Source organism: Aedes albopictus, chromosome 1 (genome assembly GCF_035046485.1).
Source record: "Aedes albopictus strain Foshan chromosome 1, AalbF5, whole genome shotgun sequence".
In the NCBI taxonomy this organism is placed as follows: domain Eukaryota; kingdom Metazoa; phylum Arthropoda; class Insecta; order Diptera; family Culicidae; genus Aedes; species Aedes albopictus.
This window is the reverse complement of record NC_085136.1, coordinates 301,442,607-301,459,774: the sequence shown is the minus strand read 5'-3', so window position 1 is coordinate 301,459,774 and position 17,168 is coordinate 301,442,607. Positions and strand designations below refer to the sequence as shown.

The 17,168-nt window shown below is 41.1% G+C and overlaps 1 protein-coding gene across 1 annotated transcript in view; it reads right to left on the bottom strand.

The window, feature by feature from the left end:
- Nucleotides 1–17,168, bottom strand: part of LOC134285723 (GATA-binding factor C-like) — a 663,267-nt gene that overhangs the window by 433,187 nt on the left and 212,912 nt on the right. The gene's annotated exons all lie outside the window — the stretch shown is intronic.

The window sequence follows — 17,168 nt, the reverse complement described above, 5'->3', positions numbered from 1 at the left end:
CATGCCGTGCGACATATCAATCTTCATGATTTCGATTGACTGAGCCAGAAACGATAGACTAAAGCCTGTATCAACTAATATGGCCACCCCGGCACATCTATCACAGCTTCCAAGAGCATTATCGGGGCCATATCTAGTTTGCAACCAAAACATGCCGTGCGACGTATCAATCTTCATGATTTCGAGAGAATGGGGCAGAAAAGATAGACTGAAGTATGTATCAACTGATATGGCTGCCCAGGAGCACCGTGAACAAATTCTGCGGAGGCCTCTCAAACCTCAACCTGACCACAGCACATTCCGGAATATCTCCGGAATGGTTCCGGATATTACATGGCTACTTGAGTGTAATTTATGATTGATTGAGAACGACTTCGAAAAAATCGAATGAAAGTTGACGAAATGCCAGCATTTTAAAAATCAGTTGTAGGGGGTCAGGTACGTGATGGTTGAAAGATTCACTATGGTGAATGCTGATGCGATAGGCTCCAGTTGTACATTTTGACAAAATAAAAACGCTAGTGATCTCCAAGCAAACTGTCAACATCATTCACTTTTCATGATTTATTTTTGTCACGCGGAAGAACGAATCGTAATAGAAACAGCCCTTAAAATTCTAAATGAATTGAGTGAATGGAGAGGGGCTCATCAATCAGGGTTGAAGCCAAGTTAGTACACCGACCTAACTTCTTCTATCCATGGAAAGATTTTAGAAAGCGAGGAATGAGAAATTTGAAGTTTTGAGAAATCTGCATCAAATTAGGACGACATCTTCCGGAATGTGTTATTAAGTTTAACACTTTATTCCTGATTAAACAGAGACAGTGGTTTGTTATCCCCTTTGGGATCCTATAGATGTTCTAATCCATGATCACGTTAATTGTCCTGTCGATCCGACGGCGATGACTGACCTTGGTATTGGCTATCGGCTTAGCAGTTTTGACGGGCATCAACAGTGGCATCGTTGCAGGGCATAATCAGAAACAGAAAAAAATCCATCAAGTTACAAGAAAAACTCAATTCCTTTCATAATTTCGGCAAAAAATAATCACGAATGTTTGCTATACAGATGATGATGATTGTGTGCTCACCACAAGCGCAAGGATTACCTATGGCTGGAGTGTCATACCGGCACGGAATGATCTATCACGAATGTTTGCCATACAGATTGTTAGAAACCCTTGTAGCACATATGTTGTGCATGAGTTTATGTAACTTCTCTTTTATCATTTGACCAATTGAGTCGTATAAGTGTCAGATAAACTTGTGGATGACATGTGTGCTACTAGGGAATTCCCTTATTCTCTAGGTTATGTTAGATATTTCCAAATTTATTGATTTCCTACAGGATTCACTACTGTTCCTTATCGTAATCGACGAGATCCTGGTTGGTGCGATTGACCGTGAACCAAATCGTGGATTGCTGTGGCAACCCATTACCATGGAGCACCTAAATGATTCCGAACTGGCTGATGACGTTGCTCTCCTAGCTCAACGGCGCTCTTATATGCAGAGCAAGCTCGATGATCTTGCCAATCGCTCCTCAGCGGCAGATCTTACCATCAACGTCAATAAGACCAAATCGTTGGATGTAAACACGGTCAACCCTTCCAGCTTTATGGTAGCTGGGCAATCAGTGGAGAATGTTGAAAGCTTCCAATATCTTGGTAGCCAAATGGCGGCCGATGGCGGCACCAAGATCGACATAGGTACACGGATCAAGAAGGCGAGGGCTGCTTTTGCGAGTTTAAGAAATGTATGGAAAAACAACCTAATCTGGTCGACGCACCAAAATCCGAATTTTCAACTCGAAAGTGAAATCTGTGCTGCTATACGCCAGTGAAACATGGTGTGTGTCAGTGGAGAACACTCAACGGCTGCAGGTCTTCATCAATGGATGCCTGCGGTATATAATTCGTGCATGGTGGCCTCACAATAGGATCTCCAACGTGGAGCTCCATCGTCGATGTTATCAAAAGCCGATAGCGACAGAAATTCGGGCGCGAAAGTGCAGGTGGGTCGGCCACACTCTACGCAGGGGCGGAAATTGGAATCCAGCAGGATGGCAATCAAGGCGATGGCTGGCAATCGCCCAGGATGGAAATCGTTCAATTCGGCCCTCTGCACCACCGTGGGTGCCCAGGACTGAAAGTAAGTAAGTAAGTATTTATATATAAATTGCATTCAAAATTCCTGTTGCGTAGCAGTCTTACTTGAGTTTTTCTGGGATTCCTGTCAAAAAGGGACTTTACAAAATGTTAGGGACTTTTCGTGATAGAGTAGACTTGTATTTTTATACGCCTTCTTGTTTGATATTTTCGCCAGACCACCCCCCCCCCCCCTTTTTGTTTTCACAAGTTTTCGCCTCCTTTGGCCTCATTTTCGTCCCCTAGATGGCGATTTCGCTCACTTTGGGAACCACTGATAACCGTACGGCTATGAGCCTCCACTATAAGACCAATATCGTTCGCAAAGCCAAGGAGCATGTGTAACCGTGTGATGATAGTGCCATTCCTTCGAGTGCAATGTTGAACAGTAAATTTGAAAGAGACCCCCCAAGCAACCAAAAGTTCGGATAAAACGGCATGTTTGGGCTTAATCAGCTAATCTAAGGAAGATGAATAGCGTTCTATACAGCTCACTATTTAAGTTGTTAACCGAACTTGAGTTCACAAAAAGTACACTTGTGCCGCTGAAAGGAGACTTTAGCATATGTGGAATCCATATTTACTAATACCTTGAGATACATTTTTGATGTTTTTTACTTACTGAGACTCGAACTCGGGATCTGCTCGTTGAATGCCGGCGCCTAACCACTACTCCATGTTTGGGCTATTAAGCATTGAGAGATTTTTACTCAATATGCCGATATCATTTATCGATTTACAATCAGGTTCGCATATGAACTTTCACTGAACTTAAAATACCCTGCAAGACAAACTTTTCGAAGCCGAAAGTTCGGAAAAAGTTTACGTGGAACTTCTTGTGAACTTACACAGTTTGACATTTTCAGTTTGTTTTGGTTCGCAGATTAGGCAAGTGCGAAGCAATAAATTAGTGCCAATGCCGGTGATTCGGAAGTGATTCTAAGTGTTCAGAGCCTACGATCGCGTCGATTACCGGTGTGCTGGTGTGACTAGTGAGACGGGATAGAAAATACCCGGCAAAACTGGAAGTCTTTTACCGTAGCCGAAATAAAACTCCGGCGGAACACTGGGTGGAACAGTTGCTCGCTGCGAGGGCAGCCTTTGAGCTACACAATACGGATTCTTTGTGTGAATTTCAAGTAAGTAGGGTCTTGTACCATTTGGGGGCTGTCCATAAACCACGTGGTCATTTTTTTGGGACTTCTCAACCCCCCCCCCCCCCCCCCGCGTGGTCATTTGTCCATACAAAAATTTTTATTAATCCATACAAAATGCTCATAGGCCGAACCCCCCCCCCCCTCTCATGACCACGTGGTTTATGGACAGCCCCTTGGGCAGGTGTACCTATTTTGGGCACTTGCCGCTATTTAGTCAATTTAAAACTGATTGATTTGAATTTTGGTACAGAGTTAGACACTGTGCGTGCCAACTCTGTACAAAATTGCAAATCAATCGGTTGTAAATAGATTTAGTTGTAGCGGCAAGTGCCCAAAATAGGTACACCTGCCCAAATGGTACAAGACCCTACGTTGAAATATAATAGTGAAACAAAGTGTACTTGTAAAATTACACAAGCTGTGGCTGCAGCAGTGAATCAAAATTCAACCATCGCGCAACAATAATGACAATGTCGCAACCTGTATTTGTTGCGACAAACAAACCCATGCGACATAAGTTTGTCCCAACTTGAAAATAATGGGATTAACATCGTACACCACGAGTTTAGAGATTTTTAAGCCTTGCATAGCGATTTTCGAACGGTAACTTCGAATCGGTAAACACTGCAACTCTGGTGAAGCTCTATCATCAAACAGTTTCGGCTTTGGGTTAGCAATAATTGATTATTCACGAGTTGAAAAGTACGCAACAAATTCAGCTTCCGTTTTGTCTGCAACAAAAAATTTCGAGATCATGCCATTATCTGTTACCAGTAGGGATAAAGAGTAATCGTCGTACCTTCTTTGTTGCTTGTTTTGTGCCTCTTTTGTCTGACAATTTTCTTCACTGGGCTGCAGAGCTCGATTGCCGAGTGAGTTAATTGAAAGTGAACTTCTCCCTAGCTCCGCTGTCTCCGAAGTTCATGTGAAGTTCACTTTGGTACGGTTAATATTTATCCGAACTTCATGTCTCCGAAGTTCATGGGAAGTTTACTTTTGGTACGGGTAATATTTATCCGAACACAAGGCCGAAACGTCGGGCAATACAAAACCAGTCGATTTGAATTTCCCTAGACTGAGAAAGCCAGTTCGAAATCATTTATCCGAACTTTGGAGTAGTAAGTAACAAGTACAAAACAAGTTCGGAACGGAAAATTTCAGGTTTTTTTGTATATGTCCATTGAACTATATTTGAGCTTTAGAGGCACACAAAAGTTCAACATGAGTTCGGTTTAAATTTGATCGAACTCTGCCCTAAAGTTCAAAGTAAGTTTTTTTTTCTGATTTTTTTTCGACTTCAATGCCGTTTTGAAGAGAAGTCAAAATCTTGTACATGTACTTCCAAGTTTATAAACAATATATGAGTAACTTTTTGGAGAATCAAGTTCAACGAAACCGAAATTGAACCAAACTTGAACTTCTGAGTTCGTTCTTCAAGTGTAATTCGAACTTTTGGTTGCTTGGGCCTGCTTCAATCCATCCAAGGTCACAAACGAGGTAAACACTTCGTTATTGGTCCATCCAGCGTGTGTGTATCAGCTTAATTAGTTTTGCCGGAAAACCATGTTTTGACATTATCGAATCGTACGCCACTTTAAAATCAATGAACAGATGTGTGTGTATGAAGAGTGACCATAATAATTGCTCTAGTTGGGAAGAAGTAAGCCGTGGAACCAGAGTGATCTCTCTCTGCGACTCTGGGAAAATGAAATTGATTTCCACGTGGGTGTGTTCAGGCCCGAGTTGTGACATGGCCTAGAGTTCTAAGTGGGCCAGCAATCGGTATACCGTGCCCAAAGCTCGTGGAAGAAAAATCGGAAGAAACGTATCGATCTATTCGTCACGGGTGACCAATACCCAAGCAACACACATGTTATATAAAAGTTACGACAGCGCAAGTTTTGGTTGTATAGAAGTTTATTTTACGTTATTTCAACACCATTAGAATTACGTAAAATAAACTTCTATACAACCAAAACTTGCGCTGTCGTAACTCTATTATAACAAGTGTGTTGCTTGGGTAATAACCCAAGACGAACGCCTATCCGAACCAAGCAGGTACAGAGTGAGCCCTCGCCTCCAACCGGACAGATACGTCCGTGCGCGTAGTGCGTGTGATCCAGCCGGCGAAACAACAACCAACGGCAGTGTGGGCCATTGTAGATCCCCTCCAACCTCAACGCTCATCAGGCTAGGTGCCCCTGGGTTGAGACCAGGTAGGTCTATTCTCCTATTAAGGCTTTATGCTGGCTTACAATAAACATGACACCTATGACATATATGAAATGGGAAATTTCGGAAAGACAGGAGGATAAGGTGGGCATTGAATACATGAAAAGGATGTAGGTGCAGGGGATGGACAAGTGGAACCTTCGGGAAGAGGATGCGGATATTGGGGAGTTCTAAGTGGGTTTGGAGCACGATCTTTCGAAGTTGATCTTTATTTTCTGATCGGACATGTGTCCAGGAAACTAAAGGTAAATCACTTCATTTTATCATTGAAGTCATTGTAACATTGTATCAGAACGTACAATTTGTGCTACTAAGTTCTGACAAGCCTGAAAAGAAAATTGTGTTTAAAAGAAGTTAGAGTCAGCGTCAGGTATGAAGTTCAGTTACCCTCGCAGTGTGCTCCAACCCTAAAACCCACCTCCCTCGTGTCTCGAATAGAAGCCATTACTTCTCAATAGGCACAGAAAAACAGCCAAGAGAGTGTAGCCAAAAAGCCTACGAGATAGCAGTTCTACCAATGATGAAGAAAACCCGACCGCCATCTTGTGCCCGAGTTCCCACGTTACCATCAATCGACGCGAAGAAGCCCACCAGTCCGCAGCATACCGAGACTCCGTCTACGCTGGCCAGCATACACACTTAACACAGAAAAGATAACAATAAATTTGAGAAAAGTGAATTGCGGTGTTTCTTTGTTACCTGATCAGTGTTACAGCGACGAGCCGGCCCTGGGAAAATAAGTGTTTATTGCCCGCCCCGTCAGACTTTCGTGGCCGTGATCAGAAGCCAGGGGAATCCCTGGTATAAGGCCCTTCAGGTCGCGTCACCTCAATCAAAATTGGTTTATAACACAGTAGTGGTGATAGGATATATCCTTGCCTCATTCCAGCTACTACTCAGATGGGATCACAAGACAAGACAACACAACAAAACACCGTTATACAGTACTCTGCACGAAAATGCCCTGTACTGTGCTTCAATGAGGCCAATGATTTTTTCAGGGACACCCTTGCGCCTGAGGGCTCCTCACATGACAGTCGCAATCTTCTTCGTAATCAATGAATACCAGGTAAAGAGACTCTTGGAATTCATTGATTTGCTCCAGAATGATACGGAGCGTGACAATATGGTCCACACAGGGTCGTCCAGCACGGAATCCTGCTTGCTGCCGTCGGAGAGTTGCATCAATCTTCTCCTGTATCAGCTTAGGGAACACTTTGCTGTGGACTTTGAGAATGATGCACAGCAACATGATACCCCGCCTATTATCGCATACAGTCAACACACTCGTTATGGGCACCTTTACGAAGAAGCCGTGCATCCAGTCGACCGGAAATATTGCGGTTTCCCATATGTTGCCAAAGAATTGGCGCAGCAGTTGTGCAGATGCTACGGGATCAGCTTTGAGTGGTGGTGGTCGATTTGATTTTCCGTCACGCCATCTTGGGAAATCCATGCCACTTCGTGCACTGGTCGATGAAGAAAGAGCGATCATCACCATGTCATTGTTGCCACAGAACTCTGCAAACAGCTCATCGTTCTCGCGAATTTATCTGAGATCATGGCGTCCCATGACGTTCTCATAGTCCGAGTGGTCGGAACCATCCTTCATGTTGAAGTCGCCCATGAGAATCTTGAAATGTCCTGTCGGAATCTTGTCCATGACACCATTCAGTGGCTGAAAAAGTTCTCTTTGTCTTCTAATTCGGCAGCATCGGTTGGCGCGTAACATTGGATCATGGTAAGGCTTCGAACCCGTGTTCTGAATCTGGCTACAATTATCCTCTCGTTAATAGGTTCCCAATTCATGAGCGCAACGTGGGCGTAAGCTCTGAGCAGGAAACCAACTCCACAGTGACGAGGAACGTGTTCGCCTCGTAGACCAGAGTATAGCAGAATTTGACCCGACGCCAATCTGTGTTCTACAAAGTTCGGCCAACGGACTACGCTCAGTCCTAGGGTCTCTAGCTTCATACGGCATGCCTTATTGGCTAGTTGTGCCAGTTTACCCTGTTGGCCAGGGGTAAATACAATCCAAGTTCTTATTCTTATCCGTTGTTGCGCACTGAAATTTGTTGCCGTTGAATCAGTTCGTAATCTTTCGTTTTTGATTTCTGTAACGGTTTATGGGTTTCGGAAACAGTAGGTTGTTGGCCAAAGGTCCCCTATCCACCGTGGTGGGGGTGCCACCTTTGGTATAGCATCCGGAGGAGGAGCATTTAATACTGAGCCGCTGGATGCCAGAACAGACGCTGTTTGAGCCGCACCTCCTTGGTGAACAGACTTGGGACTTACCTCCTCTTTGTCATCCCTTGACCCGTGGAAGCATGAGGTAGGAACTTGTGAGGACCAGAGCTATGTTTGACGCTTCCATTATTTTTCTAAAATTTAAACTGATCGTCCCCCAAACTTACCAATAGCTTGAATTCCATCAATTCGATGCAAAAACTGTATTCAGATGATCGGAAGGCATTGTACAGTGATAGACATTCGTTTAGCCGAGACCAAAAAAAGTGTCAGGAAACTCATACAAAAGATTTTATGTTAAAACTTTTTTATCGTAGTAATAGTATATCTAGTACTGTTTTACAAAAATGTGATACATCACACTTACATATACACTGAAACAAAAACGAGGGTAAAAACCCTTCAAATGTCATTTTTTGCCTAGACATTCGTTTAGCCGAGGTAAACGAAAAATTGGTTTTAATAGTTTTTTTGCAATTCCGTGTGTATATTTCGAGGATATACTCCAAGGCATTTAGTTTATGACGTGTTAGCAAGATAATTGACCCTTAAAGTTTATTTATTTGTGAAATTCAGAGAAATATTATTAAAAAAAAGTCTTGATAAGGAGAAGCGACGATAAACAAATTTATTTAAGAAAAATGATTTCTGTAAACACTCAAACGTAAACTAGATTAGCAGTTTTGAAAATATGGCACAGAATGATTGTTAGAAATGTTCAAATTATTGCATAAAATGTCATGAAAAAATTAAGTATACTAGTTTTTGGTTGTTTAAACTTTAAAATCGGATTGAAAAAGCTACAATAAATAGTTCTGCATTGAAATAAAGACGTTCCCTAATGCCTGTGGAGTATACCTGTTTGATACTAGCATTACGAAATGAGTTAGAAGACTGTTAAGTGAAAGAACTGCAAATAGTGTCAGAATTTTTGTACCCTGCTTATTTAAAAGCAGATGCTCATACAAAAATGCAAGATATGGTCAAACATTTGGCTTATTTCATTCAATCTGAAGAAATATATTATAAATGGGTCTTAGTTGTGAACCACATTCATTTCAAACATAATTTTTTTTGAAAAGAATGTCTAAATTATGAAACAATTAGTTCATGCTAGAAATTTGAATACTTTCAGTACCATTTCTCGAAATATGAGCCGTCCGATGTATGTTATTTCAGCCAGAGTACAGTCTGGAAGATATTGGGAGCTATAAGAAGACGTAATAGTAATAAACGCTGTGATTTATGCAAGTGAAACCATCATATTTCATCAAAACAATACTTAAATGCGTGATTTTTTGATGGTTTGCATTATGTTTTTCTGTTAAAAACATTGTTTTTCGTAAGTGTGTGTAGCGACGGCTCGGCAACTGGAGGCCGGATTCGCGCGCGCGTTGCCTTCGGTGCTCCGATTTTTTTTTCGTTTCGCATTTTTGGTTCGATTGATGGCAGGCGATTATCCGGTGAGTTTGTTCCTTGTTATTCTCTTTCTATGGATTCTACATCAATTATATTAATACAATTTTATACCATATATTTATAATATCCTCTTTTCAAATATTTTTTCATTGACTTTGTATAGTTCGTCACCATGAGTGTCGACTTGGATTTTTGTTCCATTTTGTCACTGTTCGAGATGGCATTTTACAAACTATCTCTTCTTTTTATTGCATTTCATTTCTTTTGTGCAATCTCTTAACGACATACTATTTTTCTTAGGTATCTGTCCATGTATATTTGTTACAAGTATTTTTATGAATAAATATTGAGCGATCACCTTACGTGGGTGGTCAATTGTTTGCTTTCCGCGTGAAGCGAGCAATAGCGCATCAGATTGCATGTTTTGACACGTCTTTTGTTGTAAATCTTGAGTGTCCACCTGACGCGGGTGGCTGATTGTTTACTTTCCGCGCGGAGTGAGCAATAGCGCTTAAGTTTGTATGTGTTGTCGCGTCTTTAATAGTAAATATTAAACGATCACCTGACGTGGGTGGTCGATTGTTTGCTTTCCGCGTGATGCGAACAATAGCACTTTGTTGCTTCATTTGTAGTCAATATTGAGCAATCACCTGACGAGGGTGGTTGGTTGTTTGCTTTCCGCGTGAAGCGAACAACATCACTGCAGTTTGCACGGCATACTGCAACTCCAAAAGGTCATATTACTTATCGAAGTGAATCCTGACCCAACGATACCTGCCCTACTAACAATCACTCCTTCCTGTAGCTTTTGGTGGAGACGTGCGGTAAACGCCAACTTTCACATAACAAAGGTTGCTATTAACATTCCTTCACTCTTCCAACCTGACTGCAAGGACGTGGCCGGCGCCGTTATTGTACTGTTAAAGAGAGCCTCTGAAGCGTGCACAGTGAGAATGTTGACCACTCCCAGTCAATTATTCAGTTGATTCATTGTGCAACTGTCATTGGTTCGAGTCAATCACGGAGTAGCAACCATAGATATGTGCAGTCAGTCTAAGCTAAGCTAAGCTAAGCTAAAAACATTGTTTTTCGTAACTTTTTAACCTGCTTTGGTCATGAAACTTTCATTGCATTCTTTTGAAACACTTCCAATAAAAATAACTACATCAAATCTCAATTTGGAAACATTTACAATATAATGACATATTTATATGAGATGCATGCAAAATTAATATGGCAACACTTCCAAAAACGAAATAATTCATGATTTACAAGTCGATCTATTATGCAGGTCACCATACAAAATGACTTTGTTGAATATTTTTCGAAATTTGTCAGTTTTTTATTATGAAATTCTAAAAAATGTTCAATTCGGCTAAACGAATGTCTAGGCAAAAAATGACATTTGAAGGGTTTTTACCCTCGTTTTTGTTTCAGTGTATATGTAAGTATGATGTATCACATTTTTATAAAACAGTACTAGATATACTATCACTACGATAAAAAAGTTTTATCATACAATCTTTTGTATGAGTTTCCTGACATTTTTTTGAAATTTTTTTAGCCTCGGCTAAACGAATGTCTACCACTGTATTGAGCTTTTAACCAAACCGAAAAAGTTAAAATTGCAAGATATTAGAATTTAAGAAAAATCTATATTTTTAAGATTCGTAAAACTTGAGCTCAAACTAAAAACTATTGTACTTCAGTTTTTTGGAGCACGGTTTCGAAATAAGCACTTAATTTTACTTTAATTATATTGGTCGTTGATACACAGAAAAAAAAACATTCATGTAAAATTCCGCGAAAAATCATGCACATAAAGGGAATGCTAGAGTTAGGCATATTTACGTGAGATATCATGTAAAATTACGTTACGTTCGTGTAAATTTCCGCTAATAGTCGCGTAACCGGTTGGTGTCCATGATGGTTTACGCGATGGTTGGCGGAAATTTGCACGATGGTAGTGTAATTTTACATTATATCTCATGTAAAAGTGCACTAACTGTGGCATTCCCTTTATGTGCATGATTTCTCGCTGAATTTTAATTTCATATTTTTTTCTGTGTAGAAGTACACGACTTTCGATTTGTTTTGTAAACTAGGGTAATCCAACGAATCCTACCACATTCTTTTCGCAACGGATGACATAGACCAAATTAAAAAAAAACTGTGGCAGTGGCTCAGCGATGCTGAAGCAGCAAGTTGTTTAACTTCATCAAGAGGCTGGTTTTTGTGTGCTTGCACTTGAACCGTTTTGACACTTCCACACCCATTTACACAAAAAACTTTCTTGTTATTATCCCGCCAGCAAAATAATGGCAAACGGAAACGCAATGTTTTTCATCTGCCCTCCAGGCAAACCTTCCCCATCATCATTCTCCTCTATAGAAATCAAAGTCCGGAAGCAATCCAAATGGGTCCACTCAAAAAACGAAGCAACAACCGCTTAGACACCTTAGACAAACCCTTCCCGCCCGAACCAATCCAATTTGCCCCACTTAAACGCTTCTCCCCATATGTGAGCGAGCATCATCCCCGGCCACCGCCGTACGACGTCGAAAAACGGCGTACAATTTTAATCAATTACCACCTCAAATTAGAGTCAATTATCACATCTGTTGGCTTGTACTCCCCATTTGGCTGACCGACCGGGTGCTGCGCTGTGCTGCATCTTCCCTACTACAGGCCAGTCCAGTCCATCCGAGAGCAGTCCGTCAAGATCTCGGAAATCTTCATTCATCACCGGCTTTATAATAATAGCAATAATCTTTTGGGCTGGCTCTTTTTCGAGAAAAGATACGATAATGATGAATAATTATTTTCTCTTCATCCTGGCTGGCTGGATGCAGTAAGCGCAGGACGCGGGAGTGGTTGAAGTGGTTTGGCATGAATCGGTTTTTTCATTGAACTTCCGAACACACAAATGTATGAACGAACTGAGCTTGGGAGGTACACTGGGGTAAATTGATACATATGTACTTATTTTTGAAATTCTTATAACTCTCCATACTCAGCCTTCTACCGTTTCATCAATCTGCTTCATCCACCTGTCTTCAAACTTTTATAATATTGCATCCATGTACCGTGCGGCTGTTCTGAACATAGGAAGTCATGCAAGTCATTCTCATTACGAAATGTTCCTGGACCGACCGGAAATAAAACTCAAACACTCAGCGTTCTGTTGTTAGATACCAGCACGTTAACAACTTCAAAACATGATCCCAAGTTTTCCTTCATTTTCAAACTTCTGAAACTCATCTCATCAAGCCCCAATCAAGGCCCCAATCTACCTTACCGAACGAGCAACGATCGATCCGAGCTATTCTCCACGACCAGATTTCAGAACCAATCCGCAACCGAACCGAACCGCCAGGGTGGCGTGTGTCTCGCATGGTAATCACTTTTAATCAGTTGATTTCATCGGGACAGAATCGGAGCTGATTTATCTCGCAGATTTCGGTCTTCTTTCGTGTCCGCTCCCCCATTGCTCCCCGTCGCTGTAGTCGTCGTCGTCGCCCATAATAATGGGGGAGCGGATCTTTTGCTGCTGGAAAACGGAAACCGAACTACTCATTCAAGCCCGGTCGAGTTCTGAATCTACGTACCGAGCCGAGCTAACAAGTTGTTCGAAACGATGGAACATGTGTTTTGTGTGCCATGATGAAGATGGGTACGGCAGGTGGTGGTAAGTTTGGAATTGTAAATGAGGATGCGAGAGTTCACCGGTCTTTCGTTGAATGGTTCTTTCTTTTTTGCCATATGTAAGGAAAGAGTTGAGAAAGCGGAAGTAGACTGAAGTACTTTGGCGGATGTCGCCAGTGAAACGCTCATAAGCATAAATAAATTCGTAAATAAGTTGGTCAAAAAATCTTTACGCAAAGTTTAAGTTCCAGTAGAGCTGGAAATCACGGTAATTTTGAACAAAGGAACAGAGACTGTGAAAGTTTCATTATGCCATTCCATTGGTTCTCGCTAAGGAAAATTATTCAGAGAATTTACGATCTTACCTGTATGGGATCACCTTTGATTGAATTAAGTTAGATTGCTTACCTGGAAAAAGAAACAAAAAAACAATATTTTAGTAATAAATAAATATTCTCAAACTGTTAGGGATAATGGACAAAATAAAACTCTTTTTGGAACCAAAGGAGAAAGCAATTCATTAAAGAATTCCTAGAGGAATTCCTGGCGAGATCTCTGAGGGAATCTCCACAGAAATCCATGGAAGAGAAATTCCTGGATAAGTTTTCGTACGAATTCCAGGAGAAATTCCTGGAAAAAATTACAAGAATCTCTGGAGGATTTTCCTGTTAAAATTTCTATAGGAATTTCTGTAGGTATTTCCGAAAGAATACCTGGATCAATTCTGGAGAAATTTCTAAAGGAAATTTTTGAAGTAATTTCTGGAGAAAATCTTGGAGGAATTCCAGGAGGAGTTTCTAAAAAAATGCTGAATGAATGCCAGGAGAAAATCCAGGGGGAATGCCTAGAGGAATTCCTGCAGGCATCCGCGGAGGAATCCCCAGAGAAATCCTGGAAGAATGTTTACAGGAATCCATGGAGGGTTATCTGGGGGAGTCCCTGAAGTAATTCCTAAAGGAATCTTTGGAGAAATTCTTGTAGGAACCTCTGGAAGAGTTCCTGGAAGAATTGCTGGATAAATTACCGAAAGAGTTCCTGGGGGAATTCATGAAGGATTCCCTGGAGGATTTCCAGGAGGATTTCCTGATGAAATATTTGGAGAAATTGCTGTAGGAGTTTCTGGAGGAATTCCTAGAGGAATTGCTGGATCAACTCCTGGAGAAATTTCTGAAGCAATTTCTGGTGGAAATGCAGGCGTAATTTCTAGGGGAATTCTTGAAGGAATTCCTGGAGGAGTTACTGGAGGAATTCCGGGATGAAATCCTGTGGGATATGTTTGAAAGAATTCCTGGAGGAATGCCAGGAGGGATACCTGGAAGAATACCTGGAGGAATTCCGGGAGGTATTAAAGAGGGAAATCCTGGAGAAATTCCTTCAGGAATGCTTAATGAACCCTGGAATAAATCCTGGAGGAATTCCTAGAGAAATACTTGGGGATTTCCTGGAAGAATCTCGAGAGGAGTTCCAGGGGAAATTTCTGGCTATACTACTGGAGGAATTCTTTAGGAAAATTTTGAGGTAATTTCTGAAAGAAAACTTGGACGAATCCCTGAAAAAAATCCAAGAGGAATTCCCATAGGATTCATGGATGAATCCCTAGAGAGCGCCATTGAGACTTCCTGGAGGAATTCCTGAAGGAGTTCCTGGATGAATTCCCAGAGGAATTCTTACAGGCAATCCTGGATCCTCAAAGTAATTCTTAAAGGAATCTTTGGAGGAGTTCTTGGAGGAATCCTTGGAAGAATTCCTGGAAGAAATTGGGGATAATTTCCAAAAGAATTCCAAGGGCAATTTCCGAAGTTTTCTTTGGAAGATTTCCTGGATATTTACCTGAAGAAATCACAGGAAAAATTGCTGTAGAAATTTCTGGAGAAATACCTAGGAGAATTTTTGGATCAAATCACGGAGGAATTTCTGAAGGAATTCCTGGAGCAATTGCTGAAGCAATTACAGATGGAATTCTTGAAGGAATTCCAGAAGCAGTTACTGGAGGAATTTCAGGATGAAACCCTGTAAGGAATGTCTGGAGTAATACCTGAAGGAATGCCTGGAGGTATTCCTACAGGAGCACTTGCAGGTAATAAAGGGGGACGATGCCAAAAATATTTGTAAGACCTAGTGCTACAAAAGCCAGAACCATACTAAAGGAATACGTAAAGAAATTATTGAGGTAATTTCTGGGGGAAATCTTGGAGAAATTCCTGGTTGAATGCCTGGAGAAATTCCAGGAGGAATGCTTAGAGGAATTCCTGGAGGAATCCTGGATGAACCCGTGGAGGAATCTGTAGTGAAATCCCTTGGGGAATTCCTGGAGGAATGCTTGGAGGAACTCCTGAAGAAACACCTGGAATATCTCCAGGAGGAATGCCTGGAGTGATTCCTGTAGAAATTCGTGGATGAATCCCTGAAATAATTCCTGGAGGAATCTTTGAAGAAATTCATAAAGGGATTTTTGGAAGAATTCCTGGATAAATTCCCGAAAGAATTCCTCGAAGAATTTCTGAAGGATTCCCTGGAGGATTTCCTGGAGAAATTCTTTAAAAAAAATCCCAAGAGAACTAGCTGCAACAATTTTTGGAGAAATTCCTGGAAGAATTTCTGAAGAAACTTCTAGGGAAGTAATTCCTGGAGGAATTCCGGGATGAATTCCTGTGAGGAATCTCTGGATGAAATCCTGCCTGGAAACATTCCCGGAGGAATGCCTGGAGAAATGCATAAAGGAATCTTTGGAGGAATCCCTATAGAAACCACTAGAGGGATTCCTTCAGGAATGCCTGGGGGAGCCCCTGGAAGAATGCCTAGGGAAATTCCTGGAGACTTTCCTGGAGGAATTCCTAGAGGAATCCCTGCTTAAATTCCCAGAGGAACCCCTGGAAGAGTTCTTGGAGGAATCCCTGGAGGAATTCCTGGAGAATTCCTAGAGAAATTCCTGGAAGACTCTGAAGGAGTTCCCGATGGAATCTCAGGAGGATTTTTCAAAGGAATTCTTAGAGAATCCCTGGAAGAATTTTTGGAGGAATCCCTGGAGGAATTCCTGAAAACATCCCAGGAGGAATTCTCAAGGGAATCGCAGGAGGGGTTTCTGAAGATATCCCAGGAGGAAGTACTGGAGAAATCGCAGAAGAAATTCTTGGAGAAATCTTTTTGAGTATAAAGTTTAAAGTTAATCTTTTAAAAGAATAGTTCATAGAGGAACTCCTGGAGAAATTGCTGCAGCAGTTCCTGAAGGAGTCCCTGAAGGAATCCCTGAAAAATTCCAGGTGGAATCCCGGATGAAAACCCAAGAGGCATTTCTAAGGGAATTCCTTAACTGTTCCTGGAGGAAGTTTTGGATTAATTCCTGAAGGAGTTTCTGAGGAGTTACCCGGAAAAAAAACCCGGAAATAATCCTAAGCAGAGTTCCTGGAAGAAATTTTATAATAATCGCTGAAGTAGTTTCACAAGTTCAGTAGTTGAGGAATTCACTAAGAAACCCCATGAGGATTCCAGGAAGCAAATCCATGAGTCATTCACTAAAGAGCTTCCTAGTCCTCCTCTTCCATCCTCTGGCTACGCCCATGAATTTAACTATTAGAGAGAAATGCTACGAACAGATGGCCCTGGGGTAAAAAAACTGCTGTTAGAAGTTAAGGAAAGTGATATAAAGATAGCGTCTTCAGCAAAACTGATCAAGTGCATAAAACACAATTGTCTAAAAGATAACCAGTTTAAAATGGAATCTACACCGGGTACACTTGGTCTGCATAGAAGGCCTCCCGCAGCGATTTAGCTTCAAGCAGAGAAATACATTGTAAACACAATTAAATTCTAGTTCAAATCAATACATTTTTCAGTTTACTTCAGCGAAAAAAATATTTTTAAGATTAAACCAAGGTTTAAACTGAACTGTTCCTTTGTTTGATAATACAAATATTTTCATTTGTCGATTTTTTTTCAGTTTGTTACAACAAACAGAGTTTTGGTAGTTTCAATATGAAATAATGGATTGTTTTAAAATACTACACTTTTGCCACTAACAAAGCCGGAATTGATCTATTTTTAGACACTCGGCAAGTAGAATCTATAAAGTAGTAGCAAGTAGAACCTATAAAAAACAAAAATTCTAAACCGACCAACTTTTTGTGCATGATGTCTTGAGTACCTGCGCGTTATTCATCACAGCCAAAACTGCACTTGGAAGTTGTGGTGCTGGATTTGCTAAATCTTCCTCGTTACTTGAGTACTTCTGGGCCAGTTTTTTGTCCCCATTTTGTAGAAACAAATGAAGTTTCTAACGTAATATGCAATGATGGTAATCGGTTGGTTTCATCGATAAACTCTA